The following is a 17,857-nucleotide window of genomic DNA, read 5'->3' as shown; positions in this document are numbered from 1 at the left end:
TATCAGCTCTTTGACCTCCCACGGCAGGTCTCCCGCCTGCTTTCTTCCCTGGAGAGCTCAGTGCTGCAGCTACACAATTCTCCTGCCCAAACAGAAAACAATGCCACTGCATATGTGCTTTTTGCTTTTGTCATTGCACACATGCTTTTTCCTTTTACCACGGTTGGCCAGTGTAATGGGAGGGAGAAAGACAATGTCCTCTCTCCAAGAGTCACCTGGAACAGAGGTGGCTACTGCAGACTCTCTAAATAAGCAGGGCAACTGCCAACAGGGAAAACAGTCCCACTTGTACACTTGTCAATTGATTTATTCTCAGATTTTTTGGAGCTTCTGATAACGGGGTAAGCGTGCTAATAGATCACCAAGGACACGGTAAGGAATTGGTTAAAGAGGTCAGAGCAGTTCAAACAAGGGGGAACAACATGAAAATTATGCCACTGCATTTAACTACAAAAATACAAAATTTCCTCTGTGCCCTGCCATCATGTAACACCCAGAGACTGCTCTGAGAGCAATGGAGCAGGATGAGCAAATCCCTGTCTCCCAGCACAAAGATGAAACCTGCAGGGAGACAGCTGCGTTGGAAAGGATCGAAATTAATGTCAAGCAATAGATGAGATTTGGTTGAGATTTTGATGAGATTTATTGCTGCAAATGTTTTCCCTGGCAAATGTCACACCATTAAAATGCAAAAAAATAAAATGGAATTAAGAAAATAAAGTGAAACTCAGAAACACTGTCCAGATAAATGACAGCTTGAAACTCAGTCCTCAGACTCTCAGGGTCATGGATGGCCTCCTTTGTAAGCAAGAGAAGTGCTAAAAAGTCCTTTCACCTCCTCAAGGCCACCACCTATGACTGCAGAGCACATGTTTTATGGAGAGCGAAGACATTTCGCCAGCATCCTTTGCAGTGTGGCTGACTCTAACCTGGAGCAAATACTGCAGCAGAGCACTGCCCAGCACAGATGCAAATTTTTACACATGGCCTAATACGGGTGAATTAAGATCCTGTAAAAATAAGCAGAATATTCTGCATTTGCCTGTTGAAGAAGCTTCTTAGGGACCTTCCCCTGTTCTGTCCTTGATGGGACTGCCAGAAGAACGACTCCTTAGTGCCTGGTAATTACACTTAAAAGTGCCAGTTCCCCAGCACAGACAGTGAAAATTGAGGATTGCAGGTGAATTGTGTGCTTGCCTTGAACAGGGCAGCAACTCTGCACAAGGCTGGCCAAGCTAATTTTTATTTTCCCAAAAGGACTGAATGCTCTGTAGATCTGAGTGCATGCCTTAGGCATGCCTTCGCCTTCCCCTCCCCACAAGCTCCTTATATTTAGCAATCCTCGGAGAAAACAAATTGTTTCCATTATGCAGGGATGAACAAGCCTCCTTGAGCCAGATGTCCAGCTCAGAAAAACATTTCTCCAGCCTTTGGATTCTCTATACCTGGGCTGCCGTTCTCACAGGCACTTGTATTTCTTGTTTCAGCTAGATTTGGAAGATCCTTGCGAAGGCTGCCACGTACTGTTACTTGTCTTTTCTTAGCTGAGCTGTAATTCAGAGGTGCTGATCTCTGTATTAAAATCTAATATAATTATCTTTCCCAACAAGGCCACATTAGGTTAACATACTGCTAATAGTAAGTGTTCAGGATGTTTCTTTCAGCTGAGTCAGACTGTCCATTCCTGCTATCAGGTTAAATGTGTTAAAATAAAGAACTTGCTTCTTTGCCTAGACCAGATAAGAGTTATGCCTGCTTGGCATCCATTGCAGAAAAATAAACTAGACTTAATTTAGCAGTACAGTGAAAAAGGGGACTGCTCCACTTCAAAGGCAGATAAACCTTACCTAATTTACGATTGCCCATTATTATCACTGGTAATACTACGCTGTTATTACAAAATGGAGTCAGGGGAAGGATCTCACCTGTTGAAGTACATTTTAAATTGACTTCCTTATTTAAGCCTGTCCTTCATGCTAGGACTTAATAAGACTCCTCACAGGAGCTAAAGACATGCTGAACAGTTTTGTGGCAACAGTACTCAAGGGTACTTTCTTGTACCAGGTGAAGACAGATCCTATAACTCACTTTCATTTATTTTTCCATACTTCTGTGTTTTGGGTTATCCTGTTGCATGAGAGATGAACGCCTTTCACTCACCTTCCTGTTTGTTTCGCCTTATGATATGCGGTGGCTTCTTAACCCCAGTGAGAAAGCATGCAGAAAACAAACTTCCCAGCAGCAAAGTCGAGGATAGAGTCATGCACAGTTGAAAAATTAGCATTAAAATTAGATGAAAAAGCTCTGCTTTTTCATACAGAAACATTTTGTGCTCTCCTGCAGAATGGAAGCTGATGCTTACGTGCCCCAAAGCAAATTTCGCTCCCTCTTCCCACTGTCCTCCCCAGCCTATCAGTCAACATCTAATTAGAATCTGTAAATTAAAACAAGTCTAGCCTGGGACAGCCAGAGAGTTTGAAAGCTTTACCACAAACAAAATGAGTTTACCTCAGCCAACATGGATGAGCAAAAGCAAACTGGAATGAAAATCCCTGGATGCATAGTTCCCACTGGAGCCCACAGTGAAGTCAGCTCTCTGTGCCATGGGTGTGGGTGACAAGCCAGGGCTTGCACAGAAGAGTCTCCAGGGGTGGCACAAGGCACCACGGGCCGTGCTGCTCAATCAGAGCTGCCAAGTGAGAAGTGTCGAGGAGCTTTGGTCACGTTACGGTGGGGTTCAGACTTGCTCTGGGGCAGTGCTGCAGTGCTAATAGGAGCTACACATCTTCTGCAAGGGGGAAAGATGCAGCGATGGAGAGGGAACAGAGGGTGCAACAGCTGCCACTGCGGCATCTGTACTGTCCGGTGTCACAGGCTGTGACTGTAGCACTTTTGATGTACCGGCTGTGTTGGCCTCATGTGTGGCACTGTTAGATCTGTCTATAATGTACATTGCAAGATCATGCAGAGATACATAAGGAAACCCTGAAAGCAACTCGGTAAGATCCTGAAAGCAGCAAAACCATGCTAGAGCGTCTGGACGAATCAGCCTGTTCGTGGAGGTGGGTGGTATGTGTACACAGTGTTGCACTGTGCAGGCTCTGGGTTAAGCCTATGTCATTAATGCTCTCCAAATAGCAGGTGGTTTTCAGAATGAAGATGCTATGATATTTTGGTGTATTATTAAACTACAAGGAGAGGAGCAGTAAGTATCCCCCAGGGGAAGATTTCTCCGAGATACTCCACATCCGCAGCTAAAGGTGGTTCCACTGTTATGAAATTACCTCTTTTTCCAAACAGTGTAATGATGGGATCTTTGTTATGGCATTGCTGTTGTGGATGAGTTCTTTGGAGGGTGTGAGATCATATCTCCTGCATGTCACAACAGGAGGAACAAAACCTAGGCTGAAAATAGCTTTCTGTACCAAAGCAAAAGAAAAACAAAATCTGATGTGTCCAAGAAATACATCTGTAATTCACTCGCAAATCTAAACAGGGAGAAAATGATTGACTGACAACATACAAATAGTTCTCATACTAAACTTCTGATTTTGTACTGGTTTCTACGCCCACCCCTCCGCGCACCCCACAGCCAAACTGTTAATTACATCCTTCCCATTGTTTTGCCAATTCCTCCTCTGGCAAATAATGGGAGGGGAGAGGATTATGGAGACTGATGCACTTGACAGCAAAAATAAATAAGCAAATGAATACATAAATAAATAATGCCTCTAGTAGTCGCAAAGACAAGCCTGTTTCATCCTTCCTCCAGTATCTTGAGCCAAACTTCAAGGGTTATTCAAGAAAAATGATGATCTGGTGCCTCAGAGAAATAAGTATCAATTAGTGCTTAATTAACATTGCATGACAGATTGATTTGACTAAATATAACCGTTTAAATGAATGTCTCTCTATATTGTGGGTTGAAACAAGACGCCTTGTGGGAGAATGAGCAGCTTCCTATTATTATATAACATCTCTATAGCTGTAGCACCTGGAGGCTTTAAGTACATCACTAGCCCAAGGTGCTGCAGGCTGTATAAATATACAGTTGGTAAAGACTCTGTTCTTGGATTTGTAGTGTAAACGAGAAGATATGCTGTGTAAATCCTGTGACAGATCAAGGCTAAGAAAACTTAGGGGACTTAGGGAAATTTGAGAAGATGTACACATTATCTAGCAGTTTCTAATTAGCTGGACAAAGGGAATTTTTTACAAAAACTTATTCCCAAAAACTTATTTATATAAAGTGCTTGCAAACATCCCAAAATACAGAAGAGTTGCCTTATGAGGTAATAACAAGAAAATAGATAGGAAAAGAGTGCACAGGATGCAGCAGAATGGCATGAAAGCCAACAACAGCCAGCGTTTTCAAGCTGGGAAACCTAATGCCAGCCAGCTAACGCTATCTTTTCTCACCTGAGTAAAAATAGTCTGATCAGCAATGAACCACAGTTTCCATCGAGAGCTGCAAGTGAACAGCAACTCTGAAAATCAGCCTGTTTCCAGACCAATGTTGGCTGCTGCAAAGCAAAGATGTTGGCTGAAAAGCGCCCTGAGAAATACTCTACTTACCCTGAGGCATTTTGTTCCTTTTAATGAGACAGTAAAATAACAGCCCCTATTATTTGCAGTGTTCATACTCATTCCCTGTGCGCATTGCCTTTTGCCAGCTCCATTTCAGCAGACAGCACTGGACCAGCCAGCGTGGCACGCTTGGGAGGCAGCTATGGATCAGCCCCTCGTGGTGGAGATGAGATGGCCACACAGCTGGCAGGGCTGACTCTACTGCCCAGTTGGACATAACTGGGGAGAAATGCCATGATTCCCCAGAAAATAATTAATTTGGGGTCTATTATTGACCCTCTGAGCTTTTGTCACTAATCAGAACAACTGGCAGCAAAAAGTTTATTAAATGCATCAAAGTTAAGAAAAACTGAGTAGCAATATTTTTCTTTTAAAAAAAACTTCTTCAGATTATGTTGACAAGTAAGAATTCACCTTTAGTAAAAAGCCATCTAGATATGTCCTGTGAACTTACCCATCTCTTAGTAAACAGAGCTTGTCATGTTCAGTGACTCCCAGCAATTTGGGGAGTTTTGTTTTAGAGATTTCCTCTCCTTTTCCTCACTCTACTCAGTTTGCTGTAGGCTGTCACGTCATTATACTGTTACCACTTACCATGAAACCCTGACTTTGAAAACACTCATTTTTCTGACAATTTTTCACCTCTCTTTTTTTTTTTTCTTTTTTCTTTCTTTGATGCACAGTCTTTATCTTGCAGTGAGCTCTTTCTCAGGGCTCAACTTTTTGAATCCTGGCTACAGACACAACAATTCAGCTCACACCAGCCCGAATACTTCCAAGCAACCCAAACCCCAACACACTGTATATTTCTGAGTAGGCTGGATATACATATATATATGTCCTCTCTCTCTATATATATATAGGAGACAGGTTCTGAGTTCCCAGTGAATTCATAATGTTCATTGCTATTATGGAAAGAAGCAATTTAATTCCTTATAGCAGCAAGTGGTTCCTCTCCAAAGAGTAAAGAACGAACTCCTGGACACAACCTGCAAGCAGAGTTATCATGCTTTGGGAACTGTCTCCTATTATTTATGTCGGTATCTGTACAGCGCTGGTGATTAAAGCACTGGTGTTCGCTAACCACTTCCTTTCTATCTTGCAAGTCAACACAATTCTGCATCAATTTCATTTAAACATCACTTTCTATTCAGGGCTATGAGTTCTAGAACTCCCCTACCATACTTGTAGGTTTTTTCATTAACAACCATTTCATTCTCTCCATTCATCATTCATGTCAAGACTTTCCAGGTTGAGGTGAACATTTCCTGCTCCTTTATATGGCAGGAGCCTGTAGGTGCCCCAGCCCTCATCTGTAGTACTAGGTGCTGTATGCACACCTTCCAGGTGAAAAGCTCTTAAAATCTGAATAGAGAAGATAAATATCAAAGGGGAACTTTGACCCCACGTCACAGATGAGAAATAAGTGCTTAAGGGACATTAATTCCTGCATTCATCCCATCTAGCTTTGGGAAATGGCCATGCATAATTCAGGTGTCTAGTTGCCCTAGAGAGTAGTCTACAAGGAAAGAGAGAGCAAGAGAGGGAGAGACTTCTCTACAAGCAATTCATGTGCTCTATGGACTAAATATTTTAGAGATATGCAACGTGTCTCGCCTGAACAGGAAGACCAGATTACTCAGCTCTTAATTTAGGTCCCAGTATCCATTTTCAAAATATCTGCACACCCAGCTATTTCTCTCACATGTTGAAGCACCTTGAGGGGAAATCTGATCAGATCATCTTTCCCAACTGTTAATTCATTCTCTTCTTCAGTTCTGCCTATTACCCACTTAAAATCCACCCTAGCTTTCTAGTCTAAATGTGCATTTCTGAAAACTTTGTACCATTTTGACTCTGTCCTTGGGGCCTCCCATTCCTGCTGTCTCTACCTCTCTCTACGTACAGGATCTTACCAGTTTCCTTCATGAGAAAACTGTCTAATATAACAAGACTCCCATTATGTGTCACTTTCCAATCCTTTTCTCTGATTGCCTCATCTTTACTATTTCATCTGAGATGCACCACCTTTTTCTTACTCCCTTTTTGGACCTCCCATTTGCCCCATTTTATCTCATCCCCTCCAAAACCTCTCATTCTCCACTTGTCCTTTCAAAAGAGAAAACCACCAGACTTTCCAGTTAAAGACAGTAATTCCAGAAACAATCTTCCTCTCCTCTCCTCTCCTCTCCTCTCCTCTCCTCTCCTCTCCTCTCCTCTCCTCTCCTCTCCTCTCCTCTCCTCTCCTCTCCTCTCCTCTCCTCTCCTCTCCTCTCCTCTCCTCTCCTCTCCTCTCCTCTCCTCTCCTCTCCTCTCCTCTCCTCTCCTCTCCTCTCCTCTCCTCTCCTCTCTCCTTCATGTCTAACTAAAACCAGGACACTCTTTACAATCACGGCAGACCTCAACTTCCAGCTCCATTTTAGACCTTTTCCATTTGCCTTCCATATCTTGCAACTCACTGAAGACATTCCTGCCAACATCTCTAATGAGTCAGTCTCCTTTCCCGGATCTTAAGAACTTGCTTTTTGTTTCATCAGCTACCCGAAACAGCCAACTATTCAGTCTCTCATTTTTGATGTATTGCCCTCCTTTGGCTACCTCAATTCCTCTCCAGGTTATCTTGTTTGTCTTTTTCCCCTTTGATAAATCTGCATTATTCCTCCTTCCAACTCTGAATGCTTTGGTTCCTTTCTCTTCTCTCACTACTGGGTAAAAAACTACTCTACTCTTCGCTGGGTAAAAAAACTGGCTGGACAGCCGGGCCCAGAGAGTTGTGGTGAATGGAGTTCAATCCAGTTGGCAGCTGGTCACAAGTGGTGTTCCCCAGGGCTCAGTACTGGGGCCAGTTCTGGTTAATATCTTAATCAGTGGTTGGACGAGGGGATTGAGTGCACCCTCAGTAAGTTTGCAGACGACACCAAGTTGGGCAGGAGTGTTGATCTGCTCGAGGGTAGGAAAGCTCTGCAGAGGGACCTGGACAGGCTGGATCGATGGGCTGAGGCCAATTGTATGAGGTTCAACAAGGCCAAGTGCCGGGTCCTGCACTTGGGCCACAACAACCCCATGCAGCGCTACAGGCTTGGGGAAGAGTGGCTGGAAAGCTGCCTGTCGGAAAAGGACCTGGGGGTGCTGGTCGACAGGCAGCTGAACATGAGCCGGCAGTGTGCCCAGGCGGCCAAGAAGGCCAATGGCATCCTGGCCTGTATCAGAAATAGTGTGGCCAGCAGGAATAGGGAAGTGATCGTGCCCCTGTACTCAGTGAGGCCGCACCTTGAATACTGTGTTCAGTTTTGGGCCCCTCACTCCAAGAAGGACGTTGAGGTGCTGGAGCGTGTCCAGAGAAGGGCAACGAGGCTGGTGAGGGGTCTGGAGAACAAGTCTTCTGAGGAGCGGCTGAGGGAACTGGGGTTGTTTAGCCTGGAGAAGAGGAGGCTGAGGGGAGACCTCATCGCTCTCTACAACCACCTGAAAGGAGGTTGTAGCGAGGTGGGGGTCGGTCTCTTCTCCCAAGAAACAAGTGATAGGACGAAAGGAAATGGCCTCAAGTTGTGCCAGGGGAGGTTTAGATTGGATATTAGGAAAAAATTCTTACCCAAAAGGGTTGTCAAGCATTGGACCAGGCTGCCCAGGGAAGTGATTGAGTCACCGTCCCTGGAGGTATTGAAAAGACGTGTAGATGTGGTGCTTAGGGACATGGTTTAGTGGTGGACTTGGCAGTGGTAGGTTAATGGTTGGACTTGATGATCTTAAAGGTCTTTTCCAACCTAAATGATTCTATGATTCAATGTTTCTATGATTCTACTCTTAATCTGTGTAATCTAACCCACAAACATAACTTCAATATTAACACTAGACAGATGATGATGATGATACTAGGGATAACGCAGCCCCCCTGCTGAATGGGACAGGGGACCTGGTGACAAAGGACATGGAGAAGGTATTCAATGTCTTGTTCAGCTTGATCTTTACTGGTGAGACTTGCCCTCAGCAATCCCAGGTGACAAAGTCTGGAGCAAGGAAGACATACCCTTGGTGGAGGAGGATCAGGTTAGGGAACAAACTGGATATGAATGAGTCCATGGGACCTGATAGGATGTAGCCATGAGTGCTGGGAGAGCTGAACGATGTTCTTGTGAGGCCATTCTCAATTATCTTTGAAAGCTTGCAGCTATTGAGGAAGGTTCCTGAGGACTGGAAGAATGCAAACATCACTCCTATCTTCAGGCAGCGCAAAAAAGGAGGATTCAGGGAACTATAGGCTGGTCAGCCTTAGTCCCTGGGAAGGTGATAGAGCAAATAATGCAAATAATTTCTAACCATATGAAGGACAAGAAGGTGATTGGGAGTAGTCAGCATGGATTTATGAAGAAGTCACGCTTAACCATCCTGATCGCTGTCTGCAGGGAGATGAGTAGCTCAGTGGATGAGGGGAGAGCAGTGAATGTTGCTTATCTTTAGTAATGCGTTGACAGTCTCCCATAACAACCTTATTGATAAACTGATGAAATATGGCCTAGATAAATGGACAGTGAGGTGGACTGAAAACTGCCTGAACTGCCAGGCTCCAAGTATCAGCAGCACAAAGTCCAATCAGAGGCCAGTCACTGGTGATGTACCCCACGGGTTGATACTGGGTCCAATACTATTAAGCCTCTCATTAATGACCTGGATGAGGCAGAGTGCACCTTCAGCAAGTTTCCAGATGATACAAAACTGGAAGGAGTGGCTGATACACCAGAGGGTTACACTGCTATTCAGAGGGACCTGGACAGGCTGTAGAAATGAGCTCACAGAAACCTCCCGAAGTTCAACAGAGGAAAATGCCAAATCCTGCCCCTGGGAAAGAATAAACCCAGGCACCACCTCAGGCTGAGGACAACTGGCTGGGAAGCAGCTTGGCAGAAAAGGACCTGGTAGGGGTCCTGGTAGACACCAAGTTAACTGTGAGCCAGCAATGTGCTCTTGAGGCAAAGAAGGTCAACAGTCTCCTGGGCTACATTAGGCAGGGCATTGCCAGCAGGTTGAGCGAGGTGATCCTTCCCCTTTGCTCAGCCCTGGTGGGAGACATCCAGGTGCTGGGTCTCTTTCCAGGCCCCCCGTACAAGAGAGACATGGACATACTGGAGAAAGTTGCATGAAGGGTTATGATGATTTTTAAGGGACTGGAGCATCTCTAATATGAGCAGAGGAGGAGAGAGCTGGGGGGTTTATTAATGTGTGTAAAACCTGATGGGTGGGGTAAAGAAGATGGAGACAGATGTTTTTCAGTGGTGCATAGTGACAGGACAAGAGACATTGGGCACAAACCAAAATATGGGAAATTCCATTTGAACATTAGTAAAACCTTATTTGCATTGAGGGTGGTCAAACAGGTTGCCCAGAGAGGTTGTGGCATCCTCACTCTTCAAGATATTAAAAACCCAACTGGACAAAGCCATGAGCAACCTTCTCTAGGAAAACCTGCTTTGAGCAGGTGGTTGGACTAGACAATCTCCAGAGGTCCCTGCCAGCCTCATATATTCTGTGATTCTTTGATTCATGGTTCTGCTTCTCTACCCTTTCCTTGTCTTTTCCTGTATACTCAACAGTCTCAACTTTGCTTGCTTTCCATTTGAGAAGTCCCAGCCATGATTTCCAAGCAACCTTCCTTCTCTATCACTGTGGACTTTACCACCATCCTGTCACATGCCCATCACCTTGATATCAGCTTCAACTCATACTCCTCTTCCAGATGCCACTTCCCAGTTACATGGAAGTCTTGCAGATCCGTTCTGTATAACATACTTAAGATAATTCCTTTCCTCTCTATCTACCCATCCAGGTAAATCTCTTATCTCAACCTTTTATCATTGAACACCTTAATTACTGCAGAATCCCTTTCTCTGTTTTTTTACAGAAATAAATTTGCCCTGATGATATTGCCCTGTATGCAAAGGTCATTTTCCCAGATATAGTATTGATTTCCCTTCTTCATTTATATCAAAACTAGGCTGCCTGCATCCAAACAATCCACACAACCATTTTCCACAGTCCATGTGCTGGATTTTTCAGATAAGTGCTATTTTCTTCCATGCTGCTCCCCATAAATATCTATAAAATAACCTTGTTATTGTCTTAATTTCTCTGCAGTAATATCTAGAAAGCATTGACAAGGGCTAGGCTGCAGATGCTCTATTAGCATTGCCTGTTATGCTGACCAGCACTTTCTTATTACATCCCTGGATCTCCATGTCTGTCACTATCCATGGCTTCTTGATTTGTACTTAGATGTAAGTCATTTCATGTAGAGAATGTCTATGTTTCTAGAGTGCCTGGCACAGTAAAAATGAGTCCTTGACTTGGACTGTAAAGCAAATTCTCATTGTCAGATAATAAAAATAAACACAAATCACTGATAGACATGTTCTAAAGAAATTAGTGAAATTCCTCACAACTCCAATTAAAGAAATCTGCACAAGAAACATTTCAACTATCATAATTTGATTTTAAACAACAAAACATAAAACTTCCCATGTACTGGAATTAGTACTCACTTTTTGTATTTACCTTCTTAGAAATATCTAGGAATAATCCATCAAATACTTCTTGTAGGACACAGTTTTAACCTGGACATGTGTTATTCTCAGTCTACCTGTAAAAAGACACAGACAAAAAAATATTAGTGTTTTGTTTAGTGATTATGAACTTATTTTCTAACCTAAATGAATTAAAACCAACTGCTAACAGTTAGATAGGGCACATCAAACAGTCTATGCATACGTAGTTCCTAGTGTAATATCACATCAGCACTGTACTAGGGTATGCTTATTCATCCCATGGAAGTAAATGTATTTGTTAAATACAAACTAAGGCTTTCTGTACAGCACTTAGAATTAAATGTCTGTCCTTGGCTAACTGTGCAAACATCCATCCCTTTGCCAAAAGAGTAATTTACCAATTCTTCTGTTGTAGTTTCAAGGGGTTTTACTTAACAGGTTGTTTTGTGATTTTACAGTCCTCAGAAGGTGAAAGAATTTTTTTATTATTTGTGTGGTTATCCCAAATATTGCCTTTCTTAAATCTTTTACCTTTGTTAGAACGAAACGACTAAGATCTTACACAGATGCTTCTTGTTGCTTTCACTCACATCAGTAAATTTGTCTTATCTGAGTTGCTTGTGGTATCGAAGAGCCTCAGTTTAAAAGTAACGATGCATGTGTGACAAACCTGTCACACCACAAGCAGGAGGTTCAACTAAAGTGTAGCACAGCACTGGGGCTCCTCTTCTCTTATGCCTCTCATTAGCTGATTAGCCTCAAGCCCCCTCTCTTAGCTCCTTTCCTTGTCTCAGGGAGACAAAGTCCCATAGGGACTGTGGAGGTGGACAAGTGACCGCAGCAACTGGGTGTGCGTGGTTTCATGGAAAGCCGTATTTGCCAGGGCCAGCAACTCTCCCATGCTACCCATTTTGCTTGGTATGCATCTATTTTTCATACACTCTGGTGCACAGGGTCTTGCAGAATTGGAAAAAAAAAAAATTAAGAGGTCTGAATGAGGAGCTGGAGCATGTCCAGAGAAGGGCAACGAGGCTGGTGAGGGGTCTGGAGAACAAGTCTGCTGAGGAGCGGCTGAGGGAACTGGGGTTGTTTAGCCTGGAGAAAAGGAGGCTGAGGGGAGACCTCATCGCTCTCTACAACCACCTGCAAGGAGGTTGTAGCGAGGTGGTGTTGGTCTCTTCTCCCAAGTAACAAGCGATAGGACGAGAGGAAACGGCCTCAAGTTGCGGCAGGGGAGGTTTAGATTGGATGTAAGGAAAAATGTCTTTACTGAAAGAGTGGTTAAACATTGGACCAGGCTGCCCAGGGAAGTGGTGGAGTCCCCATCCCTGGAGGTTTTTAAAAGACGTGTAGATGAGGCGCTTAGGGACATGGTTTAGTTGACATGGTGGTGTTGGGTCGACGGTTGGACTCGATGATCTTAGAGGTCTTTTCCAACCTCAATGATTCTATGATTCTATTCTATGATTCTATGTGGTAGCAGGCTATTGCAGAGGTGGGCTTCCACATCTTTCGTTGGCAACCTGTTTCTGCAGATATGGTCCAAAACTACATTGACCTTTTAATCTTGTCAATTATAAATTAGTTTTGAATCCAAGCTGTCCACTGAAAAGGTACAAAGGTCACCTTTAAATAGCTGTACTGCTACATTGCTCTTTACTCAATGTCCACATCCTTTGGCTTCCTCCCATTAATTCTGCTTCTTGAACAGCCCTCCTTTCTGCTGATTGTGTCCTCGTACCGATTATTTCTCCCCCACATGCATTTTTCGAAGCTGCATCTCATTTTGTCATTTCCTGCCTAAGGTTTCTCATCTCTCTCTATCTTCGCTGATTTATGCAGCGCTTCCCAATTTGGATCATCTGCGATGTTAATTAACATGTACTCTTTTCCTGTCTTTTGGCTAATGAATGAAGATGTTTAAAGAAGACTGGACTCAAGACTGCTCCCTGATGTTCCCTCACTAGAAAACTCATGTGATTCAACGCATTTTCATTTATTATCTCACTTTGCTAATGGCTCTGTGGATGGTTTTTAATCAACATCACAGGGTCCTTATCTAAGCCAATCTGAATTAATTTTGTGAGTCTCCTCTCTTGCTGGTGTTCACTTCAATGAGAGGGAAAACAAAAGCAGAAGAGGCCATCGCTCACCAGAATGCTTTTCTGGGAGACCTGGAAACGAGGAGGAGGTGAGAATAAATCGTTCATTCTCCTCTCTTAGGACTCTGGTACATTTATGGCCCCCCACCACCATAATATCTATACTTCTCCTAATTTTTAATATATGTATTTTTAAACTACTTGTCAAGGTAGGAGAGTGCTATTATTCCCACTTTTGTGAATAAGCTCCAGCACAGAGAGAATAAGGAGGTGGTCAGCTCTGCTGCTTTAGCAGTCATGGTTGCAGATTGAGAGGTTACGGTTGCTTTTGCATTTACACCTCCCTTCTGGAAGTTACTGTGCCGTGCCTGCCTGTGTATCTCTGGGATGACCCATCAAATGCACCACTGAAGTGAGTTCATCTCTTCTTTAAAAAAAAAAATCTATGTTTATATGTCTATATATACATAACTATATCACGATCTGAATGCCATTTTGAAAGACTGAGCCCAACTAGATGTAAAACGATGCCAGAAGAAGTGAGCATCAGGTACCCAGAGTACGTAACTGCTTAATCCAGACCACAGGATATAGAATAAGACATACAGTACTATCTGTTGGATCTGGTCCTGAGAGTGATTTGGGCACCTCCTTCTCACTCAGCTGGCTGTTGAGATGTTTCTGAAGACCTGGAACAAAGTGCTTTCCTTGATGTTATACAGAAAGTTTGTACTGGATTTGAACCCAGATCTGCAAAGTTTAAAATGTGTTCCCCACCTAAGGACTTCTCTCCTTTCCTGTCAAGAGGACAATAATGTCATGTGATGGACATTTAAGCTCCAGTCACTGCTCTATGACTACACTTTTCTGTTCCCCAAAAAATAGGGTCTCACCCTGTCCACATGCACAACTTCCTCCACTGTCACCTCCTGATAAACAGTTTTCATGCGATAGCTGTATTCCTTTTGTATGGAAATAAAAAGCACCTTTCTGCTACAGACAAAAAAGAGTTAGGAAAGCCATTTGTAGTATGGACTTACTTTACGTGGGTTATTTATTCTCTGAAATATTAATTAATGTTTCTGAATCAGCTCTGAAATATTCACAGAAATTTCAAGTTTATGTGTCTTTTGATAGAAGCCAGCAGGATTAAAAAAAATGACAATTTTACCCTCTTCCTTCCCACCCCCCTCACCAATCAAAACTCATGGGGGAAAAAAAAAAGGAAAGGAAAAGAAGGAAGAAGGAAAAGGACCAAATATTTCCAGGAGCATCAGCAGTCATAAAGAAACCAATCACGAGCTAAGAAATGATCTAAAGGAGCGCAGGGGGAGGTAAAAACAGGAAGACGACAATTTAGAAAATATTTGCAGAAGCAAAATTTATAAATACTCATTATATTTTTTAAACACATTAATATGTGTTCTTGCTTCTGCCTTTCTCATTAATATATTTAGTGCCAAAAGACATGTAGGACAAAAAATTTGTCACCAATATTCTCCTCATATTAGGAAATAATTACACCTTTTTTCACTCCAAACTTTTAAACATGGCCTACTTGGAAATGAATTGCCTTTGACTTGCTAAAAATAAGCGTAAGAAACTTAATCTAAGTCCATCGCCAGTGCAATTTATACTATACACAACTTCAGTGAGGTGTAATTAGCAGTGCATTGCAATAATTTATTATTGGTTTAAAAAGCCTGAACAATCAGGATCTTACAACAAAATGGGGAAATGGGAAGCTATGTGCCAGACATATTATTCTGGTTTATATTAATTCAGTTATTTTACCTTTGGTGCACATTCATCTACCCATACAATGCGAATGCTCCATTGAGAAGGATGCTGAATATTGAACCTCTGGCTCAATATGAAATATGAACTCTGAGGCATAGCTGCAATAATACTTCCATTTGCATTATTATGATTAACATTCCCCTGAATAGGAAGCATCCAACAATATTAATTGCAGAAATAGTGAGATTCCAATTGTCATAAATCACTGTGCAGTGTAAAGCAAGCTCTCCGAAAACCTTATAGAAAAACTCTTTTTTTTGTGTGTTTTTTTGGAGTTAATTTCAACCTCATTTTCACCAGGCTTTCCCATTTGTGTCTGTTGACAAGACAGTAATTATGCTTTTCTCTTGATTAACACATTCTTTTCAGTAAGGTCCCAAACAGCTTTCACATGAAAGGCTGAATTCAACAGAGCATGTTTTTTCTCATTAAAGACTTAGCATTCACCCATAGTTAATTTATCACACAGATACTTCCTGTCTCGTAGGAAGAAGGGTGGCCTTGAAGATAATGCTCTTGATTTGATCAGAAGTTTTTTCCACAGCAGTTGAAATGAATGCCTTTTCAAGTATGATGATTATTGAATTAATTTACTAGTTCAAAATGGGGGGGGAAATGGTATACAGTTTCTCTACTAAAGCACGGATCCAACTGACTTAGTCCTAAAAGTCTTATTTTTTCCTTTAGTACATAAGGATCTACCTCACAACAGATATACCAGGGAAATTTCTCCTTACTTGAAACAATATCATCTCTAAATCTATACAAACTTATTGAATCTTTATCTATGTATTTGTATCTTTGTATCAAGTCAACATTTCCCCCTTCACTACCATTTCTTTCCTCAACACTGTTAGCAAAATAGGCAATATTCATTGATTAATCAAAGCGAGCAACCTTGACATTTGGTGCATCAGTTTTCATTCGTAACAGGCGTACGATGCGATGATTTATTCTGATGTATTACATTGTACCCTAAAGAGCATCCAAAAATAAAAATGCTTTCATTATCAGCGTTGTGAAAACAAGGCATCTGCATCAGGGACCACACACAGGGAGAGAACATTTTCTTGCCACCTGTGCTCTTTAATCCAGACTTTTGATGGTTGGATTGTTTTGGGGTTTGCTTGCTTGGGGGCTTTTCAGATATGTTATTTCAAAATGTATCATATATTCAAAAAGCAACTGAGGGGTCTAAGCAGTGTTCAGCACTGGAAATAGTAGAGCTTTTCCTGGCTAGCCTGCTGCTTTGGTCCATCCTTCATTAACTCACAGTAGGTGTGATGTCCCTGATGTCCCTGAATTACTGTCGTACCAATTGAAATCCTAATGACAGTGTCCACTTTGCAAGAAAACACCCCTCCTGAGATGGCAGTAGTTAGTGCCATCCTCAACAGCACAAGAAATGGTCATAGATGGCCTGGCTGCTGCCAGGAGGCTGAGGGAAGGATGTCATGGACATGCCCTCACCAAGGAGGTACAGACTAACTACGCATTTCTGGAAAGGACTATGTTAGTCCCCATCTCTGGGCCTGTTGCGTTGGTGCTAGAGGATCCTGCAAAGCAGTTAGACATATTTGTAGCCCGCTCCATCCCCAAATAATGCTTTTAGCAGACATTTACCATTAAGCACATGCTTAAGTCTCACAGAAGTCAGCAGAGCTTCAATATGTACCTGAAGTCAAATGTTCCCTCAGAGCGTCGTGGCTGAACAGGGACAAATTGATGAGTCGGAGGCGCTTACTCATGACCAGGATTAAATAAATACATAAATACATAAACTGGTCACTGCTGCTTCTGATTGCCTCCATGCTGCACATTTCTCTCCATCTCTTTTTCCGTTATCACCCTCTGCTGTAAGCGGTGACTGGGGGTTTGCTGTCTAACACAGCAGCTAAGCGGAGTGAAGCGGGAAGCAAAGGCAGTGAGTGCAGAAATGAGCTGAAAATCATCCTCCCAAACGAAGCCCTGCTCACAGGACAACCTCTCATTATTCTATTCCCCCATGGAGAACAGAAAGGCATGGCTGATGTATTCAGAGATCATAGGCATGTTCCAAAAGGCAGCAAATGAAAGCAGAAGAGAGTCTTGTTGGGTTCAGTAGAGTCAAAGGACATCTTTCTGTAAGGCAGCGTGTTCCTTTGCAATGACTGAAGCCCAACCACCACCATAACCTTATCGCTCTCTGCAACTCCCTGAAAGGAGGTTGTAGTGAGGTGGGGTCAGTCTCTTCTCCCAAGTAACAAGCGATAGGACAAGAGGAAATGGCCTCAAGTTGCGGCAGGGAAAATTTCTTCACTGAAAGTGTTGTCAAGCATTGTAACAGGCTGCCCAGGGAAGTGGTGGGGTCACCGTCCCTGGAGGTATTTAAAAGACGTGTAGATGTGGTGCTTAGGGACATGGTTTAGTGGTGGACTTGGCAGTGTCAGGTTAACGGTTGGACTTGATGATCTTAAAGGTCTTTTCCAACCTAAATGATTCTATGATTCTATGATTCTATAAACACGCTCCAGACCTGCACATCCTCTCTTTTCACACCAAATTGACACCCCATGTAGAAATATTTATTGGCTTCAGCCTAATGTTTCATTGCCGTACACTGACAGCTTGTCATCAGAAAAAAACAAATTATTATAATTATCATCATGATCATCATCCACACAATCAGCCCTTGGCGGGAAATATATGGGGATGGCAGAGCTTAGAAATCTAGCAGGAGGTCCTTCATAACGAACCCGTAGCAGTTGACAAGATTTGCCCAGAGGGACCATCATCCCCGACACTGATTCAGTTAGGAAAGAGTTAAGGCTTGTTATCCATCCCTCTTTTGGA

The 17,857-nt window shown here is 42.8% G+C and overlaps 1 protein-coding gene across 7 annotated transcripts in view; it reads right to left on the bottom strand.

The window, feature by feature from the left end:
• The window catches only part of TENM4 (teneurin transmembrane protein 4), a 624,775-nt gene that overhangs the window by 406,984 nt on the left and 199,934 nt on the right, over positions 1–17,857 (bottom strand). For all 7 annotated transcript variants that reach the window (XM_076328426.1, XM_076328432.1, XM_076328425.1 and 4 more), the window contains one exon: positions 11,121–11,218. The gene's annotated coding sequence lies outside the window, so the exon portion shown is untranslated. The remainder of the gene's footprint in view (positions 1–11,120; positions 11,219–17,857) is intronic.

This window comes from Aptenodytes patagonicus, chromosome 1 (genome assembly GCF_965638725.1).
Source record: "Aptenodytes patagonicus chromosome 1, bAptPat1.pri.cur, whole genome shotgun sequence".
In the NCBI taxonomy this organism is placed as follows: domain Eukaryota; kingdom Metazoa; phylum Chordata; class Aves; order Sphenisciformes; family Spheniscidae; genus Aptenodytes; species Aptenodytes patagonicus.
The sequence above is the reverse complement of the archived record's forward strand: the minus strand, read 5'-3'. Positions and strand labels throughout refer to the sequence as shown.